Below are 20,904 nucleotides of genomic sequence, written 5' to 3' on the forward strand. Positions count from 1 at the left end.
ATAGTTGTTGAGCATGATATGGTAGTTTGGACTTTATATGAAACTACAGAAAATGTGAAGTAAATCGGATTAAAACACAGAGTAGGTGAAGCAGTAATTGCCAGGGGGTAGAAGTACTATGGCAGCATATGCAGCATATGAAATTAGATTTATTGGTGAGAGTGCCAATAGTAATGGTCTAAAATGAATCTAATCTAAAATCAAATTCTGATCATTTTATAATAAAAAAAGGTATTCATATATTTGGACTTATGGCCACAGTTAAATGAGATGAAGGAGTGCTTGTGCAGAAAACTTGTGCAGACGGTAACATTATCTCAGTTGAACACTTGACAGTTTGAGCACATCCATAGCAGGTTAGTTTCAGGGCATTAGTTGTCATGGTAACAAATACAGTAATCCTGGTTTCTGTAAAAGGGGCTTTTCTATGAGCCCAGGTCTTGGAAAAGAAAATGTAAAATATCCCTGAATTCAAAACTTTTAAATGGCTCGACTTTCAGCCTTTAACTGGCTGAGCTTCATATATGTGCCGCATAACCATAATAATGTGAAACTGTTTGCTTTGATCATCGTATCATGTACTTGTAACTATTGTAATCTTGAGCCAAAACAATATTTTGATCCAGTTCCAGGGTTTTCAGTTCCAGAGAGGTAACTAAAACTCTGGATCTGTTACCATGGTAACTGACTGTGACCTTAACCTGCTCGCTGGCAGGTTTTCTTCAACAAACCCTGAGTTGCTCTCTGTCTCCTCCCTCTGACAGAGTTTCATTTCCTCATTCATTCATCCACTATCAAAGCACATGCATTAGTGGATGTTTACTGTGTATCAGAATCAAAATCCTGGTTGGATGTTACTCAAGGACTAAAGTTACCACTTTTATGCATTTCTTTGAACAGCAGTGTTTGCCCTCACACTCAAATATTACACAGTGTGAATTCACCCTCAGCTCAGAATAAATTTCTGCAAGTCCTTCTTTTTGTTTTATAACACTGTGACTGTGCACACATGACAGCTATCAGTTTATTTATATAGCGCATTTCAACGAGGCAATTCAAAGTTCTTCACATAGAACATAAAAGGCAACAAGACAGAATGTAAAAACAACACAAAGCAATATGAAAAGACATTTAAATACAATTAAAAAGATTTAAATTGGAAAAAAAAGTTAAAACAGAATAAGAGGAGAGGAGAGTAACAGGAGAGTAAGTTACAGCGCAGTGTAAGCCTCAAATTTGATTTAAGAAAAGGCAGCGGCAAACAGAAAAGTCCTCAGCCTTGATTAAGAACTGAGGGTTGCAGCAGACCTGCAGTTCTCTGGGAGTTTATTCCATATATGTGGAGCATAAAAACTGAATGCTGCTTCTCCATGTTAAAATATATTAAAGCAGTTCCTGCACTGAAATGTTTATTGCACATAATGTGTAATCTCAGTTTAAATTTAAAGAATCAATATGAAGCTTTAGACACATAGGATCAGTGAATAATTATCTCTGTCACTTAGGATGTGATTAGTCGCACTGATGGAACATCATTCTTATAATATTGGAGATTATATGTTAATATTTCTGAGTGAACGGATCAAGCAGCATCACTGAATGCTGTTGAGCCAAGATACAATCTTGCAAATCTTGCCTATTGTATTTTAACCTTGATGCCTTTTCAAGTGAAAATCACCAAACACATTATAACTGGATCAGATTGTGAGCTTACAGTCATGTCTCTATGTCTTTGGTCTATGTATTTTTTAATCTTTAACTATATTTTTCATCTTCATTTGCTTCCTCCTGTATTTTGTCCCTGTCAGATTAAAGCTGAACAAATGTGTTTAAAATGTAATGTAGGCTACAGTCTAATACACAGTCAGGTTCCACTTTAATATCCATTAAGGAAATGTAAGTCTAATAAATTATGAATTACTGGACAACACTGAATAAAACGTATTTGTGTAAACTTATTGACTCTTTTCCCTGCTCTGAGTCACTCAGGCTCTTTTTTTTAAAGATAAATGTGCACCACCTGCATACACATGCATTAATATTTCTACGCCCACTGGATTAAAATGGAGGCTCTACCTTTTATTTACTTGTTGCCATGGTGAATGGTAGTGTAGGAGCTCCATCAATTTTTTTTTTTTTCATTCACCAGGCACACACTTAACTCAGACTGAACATACTTAGAGTTGATTGAACTGACTCTGATCAGCTGTTCTGGAACCAAAAACTCAGAGTTTCCCATCTCAGCCCTCATCAACTCAGAGTTCAGAGTTGGGCTCAGAGTTTGTTAAACTTGCTTTCTGGAATGGACCCCTAGTCTCTCTCTCAGCCAATCAACTAGTGCCTGCCACTGACAAGTAAAATCCTGATGCACTGGACCAGATCAGGAGACTCAAGAGCAACCCTGTGATCTTCTCTGGCAGACAAGAGAAATTTTTACTCTAATAGAAAAACTCTACTCAGCTAACAAGTGATGATTTAAAACAAACAGCTTGACAAAATGAGGATTTGATTGATGAGGTTTTACTGTACAAGCAGGTCAAAGATTTGCCCATAGTGACAACAAGCTGCAGGGAAAACTGTCTCTTCTGCCTCTTCCTGTCATTAGTGCTCCTTTGAGCACATTTAAATATATGTATACTGTCCAGCAGAGCTTAAGTTAATTCTCATTATCTTTCACTGTGCCACAGGATGTACTACGTTACATGTCATGGCCAAGATATTTTTCTCTTAGCTGGAGAAACTGACTAAAGACCAATGTGCCAACTTCATGGATTGTGAGTAAGCAACAACCCAGTACCTGGGACGAAATAGCGCTGTGAGGAGGAGTGGTTCTTGTCAAACTACTATGGGGGCAACTGAACAGTGGCTATCTAAGGGCAATGAGAGGTATGCATATTATTTTATATTAGAGCGTTTACACTTCTTACCACTGATTTTGCATGTGCAATGAGCATTTCATTGACATTGTCTTGCTCGTAATTTGATTTCTCAGTTCAAGTTCAGACAAATTTTTCATCTGTTAATTTTTTTTATTTTTATTTTTTTTCTATTTATATCCATATGTCAGTTTGCAGTTTATCTCATTTTAAGAATGAAACAAAAGGACTAATAATCACCAGGCTCAAGTGGGTATCAAACACTGAGGTCCACAACAGGACAAGGTAGAGGTATGTGCAGAATGTTCTTGTCTTTATGTATTTGCCTGCATTATCTCTTAAGCTGTTATTTAAAGGTTATACTATCCAGGGCAATAGCAACCATGAACCATTCAGTACATCCAAACCACTACATAGCACTCTAATCAACCAGAATAGGATTTTTAAACATAGCTCTCCAAGAAAAGTTGCAGGTCATTCAGTACTTTATCTTTTCCCAGCCTGGAGAGTGGAGATGTAATCTCAACCTGTGTTGTTAACTTGTTTTATGTGTTTCATATTTCATTTGAGCTCAAGGATCTATCTATTTATCAGCCTATGTCTAACCTGCTGGCATTATGTTATTATGCACAATTGTATATAAGTCGAAGCTATGTTGTATAAATGTTATGTTCACATTTGAACAGATTGAGCAACTAAGCGACAAGAGAATTAGAAAACTTAAATCACCGTCAGACTATTTATTAAGTTTGTCATTACCATTGTTGCCTTGTGACTGCTAGAAGGCGAGGAGCTCGCCCTCTGCAACATTCAAGAGCTGTTAGAAAATCTGAACTTACAAAACCAACCTGACAAAGTGAAAATTTGGATGAAAATCTAATGATCAAAGTGATGTTTACAGTAAGCTTAATAAATACATCATCAGTTACTGATGTTCTTAGTTTTAACTATACTATGGCTCATACAAAAGAAATGCACATAAATGTGTCTTTTTAGTCACTTCCAGCTCTTCCACGCTTTTCCCAAGATCATGGAGATTCACTGTGTGCTGAATCTGCTCCAGGGTCACCTCCCAGGTGCTTGATACTGCAGCATCTCCAAGAAGATGCCTGGGGGGCATCCTTATTAAGTGCCCCAACAACTTCTCTTGCTTCTTTTACATGTCGATAAACAGCACTTCAGTCCTCTCTGGTTGCTGCTCCTCCCCCGATCGTGCATACTGTCGGCCAGCCCAAACGAAAGAAATCTTATCTTAGCTATTTACAATGTCATTCTTTCTGGTAGTACCTATATCTTCTGACCACAGGTGAAGGTTGGTGCATCAACCGGTAAATCAAGAGCCTTGTTTTATGGCTCTGGTCTCTCCTCACCCCCACAGTTAATGATACAATGGCTACATTACCTGTTGCTGAATGGCAAAACTTTCCCTCGGTCATGAGTAAGACATCAAGACACTTGAACTTCTACACTTGGGGCAGCTGATCTATTATCTTAATGTATAGCAAACCATAAAGAACTATGGCTTCATATTGGTATAAGTTTATCAAGGCTGCATTATCAACTGAGCTAAGTGGGCTAGTGCCCAAGGGCCCTAGACCTTCAGGAGGGCAAATAAAACCCTAGTGGGTAAATCCAGGCTTGAGGGTTACTATTATTTTTTAAGGGAATAAAAAATAGTAATGTATCCATTAATGGATTGAAATAAATTAAGGTATTTTTGAACATATCTTTATTATTGATTATGCATTCATTATCTTATTCACACATACACAGATTTTACATTTATATACCCCCACCCCAGTCCCTCTGAACACTCCCCTCTCCTAACACAGTCACATAGTACAGCAGTCTTAGTTCACAAGCATGGTGGGATATCATAAATAATAAAAAATTGAAGTATTAAGGTAATGGGCTATTTGCATGGTTTAAGGGTTTTTAACAGGTAAAAAAAATAAATGATGTGTTTTCAGTGGTAAATTAAAAGGCAATTACAGTTTTTTTAAGGGATTCCTGTTTCATAGTGCTTGACACCACAGTGACGCAAATCTATGGGTCCATAGCACACACAGCTTTTTATGGCTTCTATTTTGACATAACTGTTCAAATTGTGATCATGCAAAAGATTAAGTCCCCAACCCCAGAGAAGACAATGGAGAAATAATGTATGTCTACTCCCTGACATATGCAGTCAAGGGTATGGAATGTAATTGTTCTGTGGCAAATCATTGAACAATACAAGCCCACCCTGCATGAACTGAGAACTATGTCACAGTAGAAATTGAAACTGAAATGGGGGGGAGTTCAGGGAGACTTCCCTGATGAGGATCATGACATGATGATTATGACATGAGGGTTGGTGCTGAATACAGAATGGCTGTTGATGGATTGTGTGAGAGACTAAGAAACACTTTCCAAATGACCATGCGCTGGTATGCTATAAAGGCATGCAAACAACAAACATAGTCCTTCACTGATTACCTACTAAGACTGAATAAGTTTTTCACAGGCAACTATCACAAAGAAAGCAGAGCAGATGGACCCAAATGCAGGAGACGGCAGGCAGACAGGATCAAAAGTAGAACTACTTATAGGGCCAAGTGGCCTGGGGGCTGAACAGGAACAGGGCAGCAAGGGCAGAGCAGGAGACCTCAGGTGGACAGCCTGGGGGCTGGATCGATGGGCGCAACAGATCCAGGAGTCAGGATAGACAGCCGGTGTCACTCCGGAAGGTGACCAAGAGGCAGGACAGATGTGTGGAGCCACCCTAGAGGTTGAGGAGAAGGATGACCAGACCAGTGGAGTCACTCTGGAGGACAGGCAGGAGGATGACCAGATATGCGGAGCCACTCTGGAGGATGACCAGACTCCAAGACAGATGGGCAGAACTGCTCAGGAGGTTGACCAGACTCCAGGACAGATGGGCAGAACCACTTGGGAGGTCAACCAGACAGTAGGATGGATGGGCAGAACTGCTCCGGTGGTTAACCAGATGCCAGGACAGATGGGTGGACTTGACCAGAAGGCAGGTGTCTGGTTGGGCATCAGCCAAGACATTCAACTGAAGGTCTTGAAGGTCTGGCTGTGGGTCAGAGGAAGTGACCAACCAGAGGTCTGGCTGGGTGTCGGCAGAGGTGGCTGACTGCTGAAGCTCTGGCAGAAGGTCAGCAGAGATGGCCAACTGCTGAAGGTCTGGCTGGAAGTCAGCATGGACAGCCATCTATTAAAGGTCTGCCAGGGTGTTGACAGAGACAGCCGAAGGCTGGGGCTCTAGCAGGGCATCAACGGGTACAGTTGACAGCTGGGGAACTGGCTGCTGAGCAGGCTGTGTCAGCCTGGAAACAGACAGGTAAGCCGGTGGAGCCAGGGAAACAGGAGGCTGCTTAGGCACAGCCACAGGGGACTGCTGCAGTTCATCAGGAACAGGAGACAGCTGCAGCTCAGCAGGAACAGGGGATTGGTGCAGCTCAGCAGGAACAGGGGATTGATGTAGCTCAGCAGGAGCAGGGGGTTGCTGCAGCTCACCAGGAACAGGGGATTGCTGCAGCTCAGCAGGCACAGGAGACAGCTGCACTTAGGAACTGGAGACAACTGCAGTTCAGGAACTGGAGACTGCTGTAGTTCAGGAACTGGAGACTGCACACAACAAAACAGCACTGAAGCTGAAAATAACACACTTTCATAACCTGTCTCTGCCCAGACTTAAGCCTCTTACTTGGTCGCCAGGGTGTGTGTTTCAGTCTGTCTTTGGTCCGGCTCAGTTTCTCAGCTTGGTTGCTGATTGGGCTGTCTTTGCACTCTGTCGGTGGGTTTCACAGCAGCTGATCCTCGGCGGGCATTGCAGAGAAAACAGCAGAGTTGACTTAGTTGAAGAAGTGCAGGGCAGAGAAGTTATCTGCATCTTCGTGAAGAAAATCCTTTTCTTCCTTCTGCAGGCAGTGAGAGCACTAGGTCGCAGCAGCAGCAGTCTCTCTCGGATCTGGTGATTGTGTTTGGGCAAACGGGCGAAGTCTCGCCTCATCCAGCAAGGAGAGAATCTTCCTGTTGGTGGGGAAAAAGTACACGTGCATGGGGTTACCTCCTTTAGTAAACTGGCTCACGGAGGGGCAGAGCTTCCCCTCACTGTAGTTACAATGGACAGGCAGAGATTTCTGTGTGCACCCAGTGCTTAAAGGGGTAGTGACATCACGGCTGTGTCACCGTGTTCGTCTGGTGTTGGAGTGTCTCTGCCAATGAGAGACAAGAGTTTCTAGATATAACACCTAGGTGTGAACTGAGCAAAGCATGTTGGGAGATGGAGTCCGTTTTGGACTTGCTTTGTTTGACTGGACACCCTTCCTTGTTATCAGGCTTTGTGACTGCATGCAGGCCTGCCGTTGTCTCATGCACAGGGAGTATGAGGCCCAACATATGTGTATAAACAATAACGTCGCTGCCGTATTTATGCCTTTAGATGATTTTATTTTGAGTATATGGAACAGCCACAACGTTAGCATAGCCCTGATTGATCCGAACTCCATTCAGAAGACAGGCATTGTAAATGTTGTTTGCTTATCATCTTGTAGACATACCTGACAAAGCATGAATTCAGACTTTTTACAAATCGGTATCATGATGTAGTTATTTTGGCATCCATTTGATCCTTTTATTGCAATTAAATCACAGCAAAGTCTATTTTGGATTCATTCAGGCTGAGCTTCAGGAACATCACCATGCTGGTTGGGGACTAGTCTGTGCCTGCCTTGCCGATCCCGTGGTCAAAGTCACAAAAGTAACGCGAGCTGTTTGTTGTGTTTGCAGCACCGCTCACGGGCACCGCTATGTTTTCTCTAACAGCCATGTTTCACAAGGGTTCATGCTTGCCACTGCACAACAGTTGCCATGGTAACTGGCACACCCTGCAGAAGAGGGGGGTGAGGTGGGCGGGACAGGCACTTGAACTAGCCATCCTGAACAGGGCTGTTAAGACAGGATGAGAAGGCTGCTGTGCTGCTGTGGTGCTTGATCTTTGTGGTATTTTGACCAAAGCATGTCAGATACATTTTATGAAGAACCAAGGGAACTGTGTTTTAACATGTGGAATGGTCCCTTTCAAAAACAGTACAACAAGTGGACATGAAACATGAGCCTGCAGTCATCCAGCCCCTGACCATCCGTTCAATCACTTGCAGATGGATTTCATTTCAGTTTTCCCCACAGTTTTCCCCACAGGTAAAGTAGATGCATCAGCAGAGTGCAAAGCACTGATGAGAGAAATAATTCCCAGATGGGGAATTCCAAGGAGAATCAGCAGTGACAATGGCTAACATCTTGTAAATAATGCTATCAGTCAACTGTCAAAATATTTGGGCATTGATTTGCGACACCCTGGGGGTGATAGGCACAAAATAGGACCTGAAAGCAAAATTGCTTAAGTGTTGTGAAGAAACAGGTTCGACATTGGAAAAAGCTTTGTCCCTAGTGTTACTGGCTATAAGGGAAGGTGAAGAGCAAGAACAGGTTTGTCAAGTTTTGAAATAATGATGGGCAGACCAATGAACACTGGAATCTCCCTTCCCCCACAGCACAAAGCTTTGAGCCCAGATATAATGTAATTAGTGAATTAGTGAGTGGTGAAGGATCTGAAGAGGAAGCATTGAAGGAAACCCAGGTGGACAGGACCACATCAGATTCTGTTGACCACACTGTTATGGAATTTTCCATCTTTAGGGGTTATACTGGGTCAAGTATGGGCCTTTAGGTCACACTAATATTCTTAAGCAGAAGGAGATATTTTTTCCTTTCCTTGAGACTCAGAGTAACTGTCTGTGTTGTTTGGGGGAAACTGGAGCCACTTTAATAAAGAGTGAATTGGCGTTGTCCCGGTTACCAAGGTCAGGGAGATGGCCCAAGACTCCCTAGACAACACAGATAGGTGAATGTGCAGATTTACATTGGCATAACCAGACTGTGCTGACAGAGACCTGAAAGTACCATGCAACATGACCTGAACTAACATGGGTAATGTGCAGTTTCTTGTTTAGAAACTAGTGAACCAATTAGACTAATTGTGCATATTGTAGGCTGATCTGTTGGGGTTAAAGACTAAAAGTCAGACCTTCAGAAGGCAGAACGGGAAGAGACAGCATCTAAGTGCAGACCACCTTGATGTTTGCTGCAAGTGTTTCAATAAATCTTCTCAGCATAAGACATCAAGGCTCCTCGACATTTTCTTCTACCTGAGATGTTGACCAATGCTCCGAATTTCTACACAACACACACCTGCAGCTGTCAAGGTAGAGGAATGAAGCAGCTGGATCCATGCCAGCCACTGCATGAAGGTGCCACCACTGGAGGAAGGACAGGGTGAGAGACCAGCATCGCCCAGCCCAGACCAGGAAAAGAAGTTCCAACGGAATGTTAAGTTCTGGTGACTTCTGACTTCAGAGGAAGGATCAATGAGCACCTCAGTGCTTTGCAACAACACCAGACACCCTTGAGTGAAGAGGTTAGCTCTAAGACATCTGACACATCATCAGATTGCTTGCCATCAAATCAGGCGACAGTCATTTTATATTGTTGTGATATTTTGATTTAACTTTGATCATTGATTTGAATTGATCATGCCACTTGCTTGTGCAATCCGTCAATTTGACTGCAGCACAGGTCAACTGATGTGCGTTTTGCTTGCTTTTACATGCCTCCTAGTACCACTTCTAGCCTGTAGTGAAAGGTGATGAAGCATAGCTGGCACACCCCAAACCCCCACAAACCTACACAACCAACACTTAGTGGCGTTATGCTAACTTCACTGCCAAATTGTACCATCCAAACACCTGACATGCTATGTCTGTACGCACATGCCACATGCTGTAGGAACTCCCTTGAGCAGAGTAAGAAAATTAACAGCTAGCAAAACCAATTGCCTAGCCGAGCTCACAACACACCCTGGGTGGCAGTAGCAAAGAATATATTACGACTGGAAAACATCAACTACAGGTTCATTTCCTTTGTCAATGTCACTATAGACACAGATGCAGCAATTACTGATGAATTGGGAGCCCGTAGACTGACAGCAATTCAAACTGACAGCAATTCTTGTTGTGCCACCTGTATAGTGCCTATTTTCAGATCCATACTGGAATGATCACTCAATATGCACAAATCTCCATTAAACAAATGGCTCTGCAAGAACTGCTATATTATGATGAGGATGCTGTGTAAACCAAAATCTAATTCCTTGTGAACAAAGCCTACAATAATTTCTGACTTTATTGATTAAGAATCATCAAAAGGGGGGAAATGTGAGGGAAATTATTGTATGAATATGTATAAATGCTTGTGTGAACTTGTGAAAGTTAGTAATGGTCATAGAAATCATGTTTTTGTGTCTGAACAGTATGTTCCTGTGTGAAAGAGGTACCAATAACATCTGAAACAGATCCCACCATGTCTGTTTGGGTATAGTCATGCATAGAGTAGTCAGAACAACTAGAAGAGATTGTTGTGAAACAGGTTAAGAACTATTCACCCCACTGTTTGAGGCTCACTACTCTACAGCAGCTTGCATGTCTGTATTGAGTGTGAGTGTGCCATGCACTGAGTGTGACAGTACTATATCAAGAGTTGTCTCTTTCCTTACCGAGGTCAAGCGCAAGAAGTAAATTACCACGACAACCTTTTTGGTGCCCAGCCCTATATGGGCTTACAAGACACTAAACAATAATAACCTGGGTGACCACATGGCAAATCATGATGTACAGTTCCACAAATTCAAAGAGTACATTTCAGAGCAAACTGACAAATGTCTTGTTATGATTGATAGTGTTCTGTCTTAGCTGCCAAGCATCTCTTATAAATCTCACCAAAACAAAAATTCCCACATTAAAAATCCAACTCAACATATCAGCTTAAGACAATCAGAACAAATCCGGATTCTTCAATCCAATCTTGTCAAACAAATAATTCCTCAAGTCACTGTACAGAGGGCAATGGAAAACAAAATGAAATTCATCCTCGACAATACCAAGATCAAAAAAACCCCCACATAAACATCTCTCATACACTGCATTCATTACTGACCTAGCTGACTAAAATTCTTATCATATTATTTTATCTTAGGTTGACAATAAATTAATTTTTAGATACTTTATTCATATGTCATTCCCTTTTTTGTCACTGACTCTGGGCTAGTTCATGACAGTTTTTTTCTGAGACACAGCCTCTCACATGACCTGCAATTTCTACTGTGTCCACTGTGCCAAATCACCACACAGGGCAGGAGATGGTGGCGACATGAGCAAGGAAATAATAATTGGCAAAATCGAGTTGAAGATACTTTCTTGGTGGCGGTTGAGCACAACTGCTCCGTGAATGGATCAGAGGTAGGCAGTTAGGCAGAAATGCATTATTATGAAGGGAGAAATGAAGAGAACAAGGGGAAAATGAGGAGATGGATGAATGCAAATCAAAGCAAACAAGTAAAAGGGAATAAAATAATAATAAATGACAATGATGAGAGATCTGAAAGTGAGGAGGAAAGGCGTGAGCAAGTTCAGACGGAAAGACCTGAGAACTGATTGTCATAATAAGGTTTAATAAAAAGGCTCAAGAAAACATGAAGAAAATGTATGCGAAGGCCCTTAATGATGGCAACCTTTTGGTGAGATGTGCAAATGAAGAACTTGAGAAAGCACCCAAACTAAAAGAGATAGGAAAACTTAAGGTAGCAAGCACAGGGAGGGTGGGAGCATGAAATGGTGGTGGATGTAAAGGAGTGATTACGGGTGTGCCAATGAGTGTAGGTATGAATGAACTAAAGAGGAATTTCAAAGGAGGAAAAATAATGAATGCACAAAGAATGAAAACAGCAAAAGAAGGAGTGAAAAAGGATAGTGAAACAGTACTGATTGAATTTGAAGAAGAGAATGTGGGAAAAAAGTATTCCTGGGTTTTATGAGTTATGAGTGAGAATGTATGTATCACAACCCTTGAGGTGCTTTAATTGTAAAAGACAAGTTTGGACACAGCCAAAAACTGTAAAGAGCAGAGGAGATGTGCTAGATGTGGGGGCGATCACAAGTATGGAAAGTGTGGAACAGGGGTGCAACCAAAATACTGTAACTGTGGAGGAGCCTATAATGTGGCATATGGTGGCTGTGAGGTACCGTGGGTAGTGACGGGAGAATAAAATCCAAAAAGTGAGCGTGGAAAGAAGGATCACTTATACAGAAGCTGTGAGAGTGCCAAGAGAACAGAACAATGCTACTAATGAATAAGGAGCAATGGGGGTTCGAGAACTAAAACAAAGAACAAATGACAAGATTTATATGGACAAAAGGGTTGTAGTAACATTCACTTCAGGAGTGATTAACAGTACGGCTGAAGTAAAGTCAAAAAATGATCAAATTCAGCTGGTTTTCAAAGCTGCAGTGAATCATTTAGGATTAGTGGGACTGAAGGAACCTTACCAATCAGTCAAGCTAGTAAGCACCATGGGTTGATTTATGCTAATTATGGTAGTCTTGGCCAATGGCCAGGAGTTCAAGCATTTCATTAAAGAAATGGCTTTAAATCCAGATGTAGTATGTGTTCAGGAAACCTGGTTAAAACCAACTTTAGACTTTTTGGTGCATGGATATACAGTGATATGGAAAGACAGAAATCATGGGGGAGGAGGCAGGTGTGCGACGTTCATTGACCAAGATATTCCATATAGGGTACTGGAAAAAGTAGATGATCAGGAATACATACTGAAAGTAGTATGGTGTTCAGATTTCAATGTTCACAGTACAATGTGGGGGGTTTGCATACAGACTCAAATGGAAAGGTAATTGAAGATTTGATGGATGATAGAAATTTGGTGTGTATGAATGATGGTAGAGGAATGAGGATAAACATAACAACAGGTACTGAATAAGCATTGGATATTACATTAGTGTCTAATCCCTTGGCTGGGGTTAGTGACTGGGAAGTTTGGATAGCTACAACAGTAGGCAGTGATTACTACCCAGTCTCATACTCGTTGGGAGAAAGAATGGAAGTGAGACCAGGTGGTGGAATCCCAAAGTGGGTCTTTGGAAAAGCAGATTGGGACAAGTTCCAGAAGTTGAGTGAGGAAACAATGGCTATGTTTACATGCACAAAATATTCCACTTTTTGTCCCTATTTTGAAAAAGACAATATTCCTATTAAGCTGTTTATATGGCTAATGAAAATGAATATTCCACTAATATTGAGCTGCTGCGTGATATTTATGATTTATATTGATATGACTGATATTATAATGTTATGGTTACAAGCACATCCATGACCTAGGTTTACTAGACTGCTGAGTGTTTTTGATGCATCACACTGAGTTGTCACCGTCAGTCAGGATAATAACCAAACCTCTCCATCCCTGTCGTACAGAAGGTGCACTCTGTTTTTCCAGCCCACCCTAGAACAGCTCTGCACTCTCTTCTCATTCCTCTCCTCTGTCTGCCTTCCTGCTCCAGTATATGTGATTTTGCCTGCGCAGAGGTAAACAGGCAAGACGACCAAGTGTCGCAAACTGGAGTAAAAACCCAATTGAGATGCATATTCCGAATGTGCTGTATACATGTCCAAAGAATGCTCCTAAGACCCAAATAATATCGGCATATCCCACATGTCTTAATCGGAAAATGCTACTTTAAGAATAAGGCTTAATTTGGAATATCCGAACGGAATATTCAGTTTACATGACCTGTATCATTTCAAATATTGTCATAGTCAGAATAATTGTGGAATATTAGTGTGCATGTAATGTAGTCAGTGATAAGGATTGGTATTTCTGGAGATACAGATGAAAAAAACAATCGGATAATCTCAACAATTATTATGGCAGCAGATGGATATATCCAGGAGTAAAAATGGGATGAATAGAAAACTGGTACCATGGTGGACAGAGGAATGTTGTCAGGCTGTAAACAGGAATAGAGCATTCAGACAAGTTAGAAGAACCCATAACATGCAGCATTTGATCCACTATAAGAAGGCACAGGCAGTGGTGAGAAGAATGATACGTCAAGCTAAGAGGGCAAGTTGGCGAAATTTTTGCAACAAAATAGGAAGAACAACACTGTGGGAGAAGTATGGGGCAGAAGGGAATGGGAATATCCACTCATGACATCTGAGGAGGAAACAGCAGTCACCAATAGGGATAAGACAGAGATCATGACCAAGTCATTCAACAAACATACATAGTTCAGAAAATCTGTCAGAAGAAGGCAGAAAGAGAAGAACAATGAGTCAGCATCCAGGTGTGTTAGACAGGAGGGAATAAACAGATGATATAACTGATGAACCATTATTTTTGGCAGAGATGGTGAGAGCAATAAATAGATCAAGACCAACCTCTCCAGGGGAAGAAAAGATATGCTATGTTATGCTAAAGCATCTGGGGAAAGGAGCATTCTTAAAGTTGCTGCACTTTTATAACAGTGTGGGAGGAGGGAAGATTACCAAGTGCATGGAAAGAAGCAGTAATGATTCAGATAAGAAAACCTGGCAAGGATCCGTCTAAACCCACTAGTTACAGGCCAATAACATTAACATCAAATACATGCAAGATAATGGAAAGGATGACAACAGAAAGGCTATCATATGAGCACGAGAAGTGAGGAATGCTGGCAAGTTATCAGAGTGGTTTTAGGAAAGGAAGGAATACCATGGACTCAGTGATAAGACAAGAGATGGAAATCAGAAAGGCCCAGGCAAATAAAGAGTCAGTAATTGCGGTGTTTTTTGACATAGAAAAAGCCTATGGCAAGATGTGGAAGGAAGGATTGTTAATTAAGCTGCACAAGATGAGTGTTGTTGGGAGAGTTTTTAACAGGATAAAGGATTTTCTGTTTGGGAGAAAAATCCAGGTATGGGTTGGGTCAAATTTGTCAAATCAGTGCACAGTTGGAAATGGCACACCTCAAGGCAGTGTGATAAGCCTGTTACTTTTCATCATTATGATTAATGCAATCTTCTCAAAGGTACCAGTAGATATAGGTAGGTCACTGTTTGCAATGATTGGGCCTTGTGGAAAAGAGGAAGGAACATGGAGCATGCAATAACCTGTATGAACAATATTCTAGATAGGATTAATATCTGGATCAATGCAATAAACTATCCCTTAATGTTAAAAAAAGTGCTTACATGATCTTCAAGCCTAAGAATAGTACCCTATCAGATCATCTTCACTCCATTCACATAGCTAATGCTTGAATATGTTTCCCATGTTAAGTTCTTAGGTGTAATCATCATTGATCAACTTAATTGGAAAAAACACATCCCTTATGTGTCCAGTAAAGTTGCAAAAAAATATTGGTGTTTTACAGTGAATAATACATATTTTGTAAGAAAAAAAACTTATAATATAATGTAATATAGTATGGACAAGCACATGTAAAACCATTATCTATTCCATATTTTTATTGCCAAAAAAAAAAATTGAAAAAAATTGAAAAATTGTCAGAATTGTCACTAACTCTTACTGGAATGGTCATGCTGCCTGATTATTTCAAACCCTGGAATTGTTAAGCATATTTGACATCAATACGCAAAACCTCAGTACTTTTTAATTTCAATTTCTCAATAAATCACTTCCTATTTCTTATTTACAGTTTCTTTGTAACTAGGTCTCATATCCATTGTTATCACACCAGATCTGTTGATCTTCTGTACAGTCAGTTCGACAGAACTAGCCGTGGCCAGTTTTCAATCAGGTGCAGAGGTCCAGTCATATGGAACAATTTTTCTGCTTCCTTTTGCAGTCACTCCTCATTTCAGATTTTTAAAAAAGATCTTAAACAGCTTCCCTTGAAGGAATACAGTACTATATAAATGAGGTAAGATAAAAGTGTATGAAGGCACTGCAAATATATATTATTGTATGTATTATTGAGAATTGTATTTATTTCTTTTTTCTTCCTTGGTCTTCTTCTTTTTGTTGTTTTTAATGTTTAGAAATTGTTAAATATTTTTAAAATATTGTTTGTAAATTTGTGGCAATCATATACAACTGTGTTTAATTTCAATGTTAGGTCAGTTCTTTTTACAGGGGTTTCAGATCTCAAGGATTTTTTTCATCCCACCTGTGCATTTTTTGTTCTTGTATATTTCTTCTCTTTTGTTTTATTTCATTATGTGCACAAATACAGAACAATGAACAATCTAGAAAGTAAAAGGATCAACAGATGAGGTGGTGGAGTGGGGTTAGGATTGGGGGTGTAGGTTCTCAGTAGAAAACTCAAACAGTCTTTTTCACTAGGAAAAGATATTAGGAAAGGATGAAGCCAAGGATGTATGGGAAAGAATTAGAAAGGGTTGAAACATTTAAATTTTGGGGAGTTCTTTTTGATTCACAGTTAACATGGGCAGACTATACTAAGAAAATAGAAGAAGAATGCATAAATGTAATACATGTGATGAGATCTTTGACTGGTAGGAAATGGGGAGCAAGTTGCTCACCGTTGAAAAGAATGCATGTGGCCTTGACACGATTTGTGTTGGATTATGGCAGTGTAGTGTATGGATCAGCAGCCAGGTCTCATATATGGAAACTGGATATGATTCAGGCACAGGTATTGAGAGTGTGCAGTGGGACTTTTAAAACATCACCAGTACTTGCCCTACAGGTAGAAATTGGAGAAATGCAATTAAGAAAGATGTAACTAATGGCAAATAACGGGGCTATTTGCAGGGACAAAATGATTCTCAGTCCACACAAGGAGTGTTGCAGGAGTACTGGGAGAATGGGATTTAACAGAGGGATAACTTTGGTCGGGTAGGGGATGACATTGCAAAAGTGTGTTTGATCTGAGCCCTTCAGTAGTGTATCTGGTGGATGGACACTTGTGTGGCCTGATATGGACTGGTATTTATTAGAGGTAAAAAGGAAAGAAAAAGATCAAATTGATTTGGTTAATGCACTCAACTATCATGTATGGAAAGAGTATAGTGATTTTACACAGATTTATACAGATGGTGCTAAAAAAAAACAAAGGAGTGACGGGATATGGGTTAGCAATAGCAGTGAAATGAATTAGAATCAACAGAAGAACATTCAATAAGTTAGGGACTTTAACAGTGGAGATGTTGGCAATGTTGGTTACACTATGATTGGTAGATAAAACTAGACAAGATAAGGCGTTGAGTCAAGTCAAGGCAATTTATTTATATAGTGCCAAATCACAACAGAGGTTATCTCAGGGCACTTTTCCACATAGAGCAGGTCTAGACTGTACTCTTTAATTTACAGAGACCCAATACTCCCCCCAAGGAAAAGCTTTAACGGAAGGAAACCTTAAGTGGAACCGGGCTCTAGGTGGGCATCCATCTGCCTCGACCAATTGGGTTGAAAGAGAAAGAGGGAGGGGGAGAGGGCAGAGAGAGATACAGAGAAGCATAATAGCAACAATAATAACAATAACAATGATAATAATAATAGAAATATGACTAATAATGATAGCAGTAGCAGTGGGCAATATATGACTAATAAAAATAGTAGTAGCATTGGGCATCAAGCCGGACCAAGGGGATAGCAGGTGGTCCGCAACCACAGGCTACCAGGTCTCCTGTGAGACGAGAAAGCACAAAACTCTGGGGAAGATGCCAAGTTAATGACATGCATTAATGGGGCATGAATGCGTACAGATGGAGAAGAGGAGAGAGGAGCTCAGTTTATTATGAGAAGTCCCCCAGCAGTCTAGGCTTATAGCAGCATAACTAGGGGCTGGTCTAAGGTAAGCCTGGGCCAGCCCTAACTATAAGCTTTATCAAAAAGGAAAGTTTTAAGCCTACTCTTTAACATAGAGAGGGTGAAACTGAAAGATGGTTCCACAGGAGAGGAGCCTGATAGTTGAAGGCTCTGCCTCCCATTCTACTTTTGAAGATTCTAGGAACCACAAGTAAGCCTGCATTCTGGGAGCGCAGTATTCTAGTGGGATAATAGGGTACTATGAGGTCTTTAAGATATGATGGTGCCTGACCATTAAGGGCTTCGTAGGTGAGGAGAAGAGTTTTAAATTCTATTCTGGATTTTACAGGGAGCCAGTTCATGGAAGCTAAAATTGCAGAAATATGGTCTCGTTTTCTAATTTTTGTCAGTATTCCTGCAGCTGCATTCTGGACCAGCTGGAGAGACTTGTTAGGGCAGCCTAATAATAAGGAATTGCAACAATCCAGCCTAGAAGTAATAAATGTGTGAAATAGTTTTTCTGCATCTTATTGAGACAGGTGGACCTGATTTTTGCAATGTTACGTAGGTGAAAAAAGGCTGTCCTTGAAATTGTTTCATGTGGCAGTTAAAGGACATACCCTAATCAAAGATAAGTCTCAGATTCCGTACAGTGTTGCTGGAGGCCAGGGTAGTGCCATGTCATTAGATGTTTTTTAGATGTTTTTCTAACGTGTTTAGGGCCAAGGATGATAACTTCAGCTTTGTCAGAGTTTAGTATCAGAAAACTGCAGGTAACTGCAACTAATTGGTTTCATCTGGCTTCATTGATAAATATAATTGGGTATTATCTGCATAACAAGGAAAATTTATGGAGTGTTTCTGAATAATATTACCTAAAGGAGGCATATATGAGGTGAATAGTATTGGTCCAAGCACACAACCTTGTGGAACCTTGTGGAATGTGTCTAACTTTTGTGTACATGAAGGATTCATGGTTAATGTGTACAAACTGGATACATGATACTGATAAATAGGACTTAAGCCAACTTAATACAGTTCCTTTGATGCCAGTTAAATGTTCCAGTCTCTGTAATAGGATGTGTTGGTCAATGTTGCCAAATGCAGCACTAAGATCTAACAAGACAAGTACAGAGAAAAGTAATTTGTCTGATGTAATTAGGAGATCATTTGTAACTTTCACCAGTGCAGTCTCTGAGCTATGATGTACTCTAAATCCTGACTGAAAATCCTCAAATAAACTATTGTTATGTAGAAAGTCAGACAACTGATTGGTTACTGCTTTCTCAAGGATCTTTGCTTTGGAGTTTGCTAAAAATGCCCAAATCAAGAGTAGGCTGTAATTTCAGCTACTTTAAAGGGCTGTGGTACATAACCTGTTACTTCAGACAGTTTGATCATATCTAGTAAAGAGGTGCTTACTAAGGGTAAAACTTCCTCAAGCAGCCTAGTAGGGATAGGGTCTAAGAGACAGGTTGATGGTTTAGATGAAGAAATCGTTGAAGTTAGTTCAGGAAGATCAATTGGAGAAAAACAGTCTAAGTATATATCAGATTTTACAGCTGTTTCTAAGGTTCCTGTGTTTGAGGGTAAATCGGTGCCTGTTGAGGGCAGGTGGTGATGAATTTTGTCTCTAATAGTTGGAATTTTATCTTATTTTAAAGAAGCTCATGAAGTCATTACTACTGAGAGCTATAGGAATACATGGATCAATAGAGTTATGACTCTTTGTCAGCCTGTCCAAAGTGCTGAAAAGGAACCTAGGGCTGTTTTTATTCTCCTCTATTAATGATGAATAATAGGTGGCTCTGACATCACAGAGAGCCTTCCTGTATGTTTTAAGACTATCTTGCCAGACTAAGCGAGATTCTTCCATTTTGGTGGAACGCCATATTCTTTTCAGTTTTCTTGATTTTTTCTTTAAATTGCAGGTTTGTTAGTTTGGAAGGTCTATTAAATGTTCAATTTTGATGCCATATGACAGAACAAGGTTGAGGGTGTGGTTAAAACAGTGAGTGGGTTTATTTACACTCTGAGAGAAGCCAATTGAGTCTAATAATGAGATAAACGCAGTGCTGATGCTATCATTATTGAAATCCACATGAATATTAAAGTCACCTACTATAATTACTTCATCTGTACTAAGGACTAAGTTTGATAAAAACTTGATAATAACCAGATAAAAATTCAGAGTACATGCTAGGAGGGCAGTGCACTTTAACAAATAGAATTAGCTGTAAAGTTTTCCAGGTTGGGTGTGAAAGACTAAGAACAAGGCTTACAAATGAGTTATAATTAAGTTTAGGTCTAGAGTTGATTATTATGCTTGAATTGAAAATGGTTGCCACTCCACCTACTTGGCTGGTGTCTCGAAGGAAAGTAATAATATGACTAGGGGGAGTGGATTCACATAGGCTAGCATATTCCTCATGACACAGCCAGGTTTCAGTAAGACAAAATAAATCAATATGATAAGCTAAGATTAGATCGTTTACCAACAGAACTTTACATGACAGATCTAATGTTTAAGAGTCCACATTTCATTCTCCTATTTTGTTATACTATTGCAGTGGTGGTGTTATTTTTTTAGGTTTTTATGTGTAACTCCTCTTCTGTTTACTTAAGATTTAATTGATTTTAGTGACAAGGGGGCAGACACAGTCTCTATGGGGTTTTGGGTTGGTACCAACTCTACTGGAAGCGCAGAGAAGCATGTAAGACTGCAACTCTGCCTCCTAGTCTCAACTCTGGGTTGTCATGCTTTTGGTCTAGGACCAAAAAGACCAAAAGCATGACAACCCAGGTGTAATCTCTAAATATTCCTACATATCCCCCATCATTTGCTAACAACACCTCGACATCCAGTGGATGAATGATGACATACAGCTACACGTCATCACTGGTCAGATTTGATATGCTCAGATTCATCCTTAGCCCTAGCAAGTTTAAGGTCTCTCCATTCTAGCAGCTGTCAAGATGTACTATATGAAGTCCTTCAGTCAGTCACAAGAATAGCAAATCAGGGAGGTCAGGTAAAATTTCTGTGGCCTCCAGCACATGTAGGGGTGACGGGGAATGAGAGAGTGGGTGAGTTGGCAAAGAGGGCTTTAAAGAAAGGGAATATAAAAATGCAAATACGTATCAGTAAAGAAGAGGTTAAATCTGTAATCCGGGGGAAAAAACAACCAAATGTTGCAAGAAAGGTGGGACAGAGAGGAGAAAGGGAGGCATCTATATGAAATTCAAAAGTGTCTACGTTACTAGGGTAGGTAGTGGAAACTGTTGAAAAGGTTCAGGTTGGGACACTATGCACTATTCAAAACACTGAAAATGGGAGGGAAA

Source organism: Thunnus thynnus, chromosome 10 (genome assembly GCF_963924715.1).
Source record: "Thunnus thynnus chromosome 10, fThuThy2.1, whole genome shotgun sequence".
In the NCBI taxonomy this organism is placed as follows: Eukaryota; Metazoa; Chordata; class Actinopteri; order Scombriformes; family Scombridae; genus Thunnus; species Thunnus thynnus.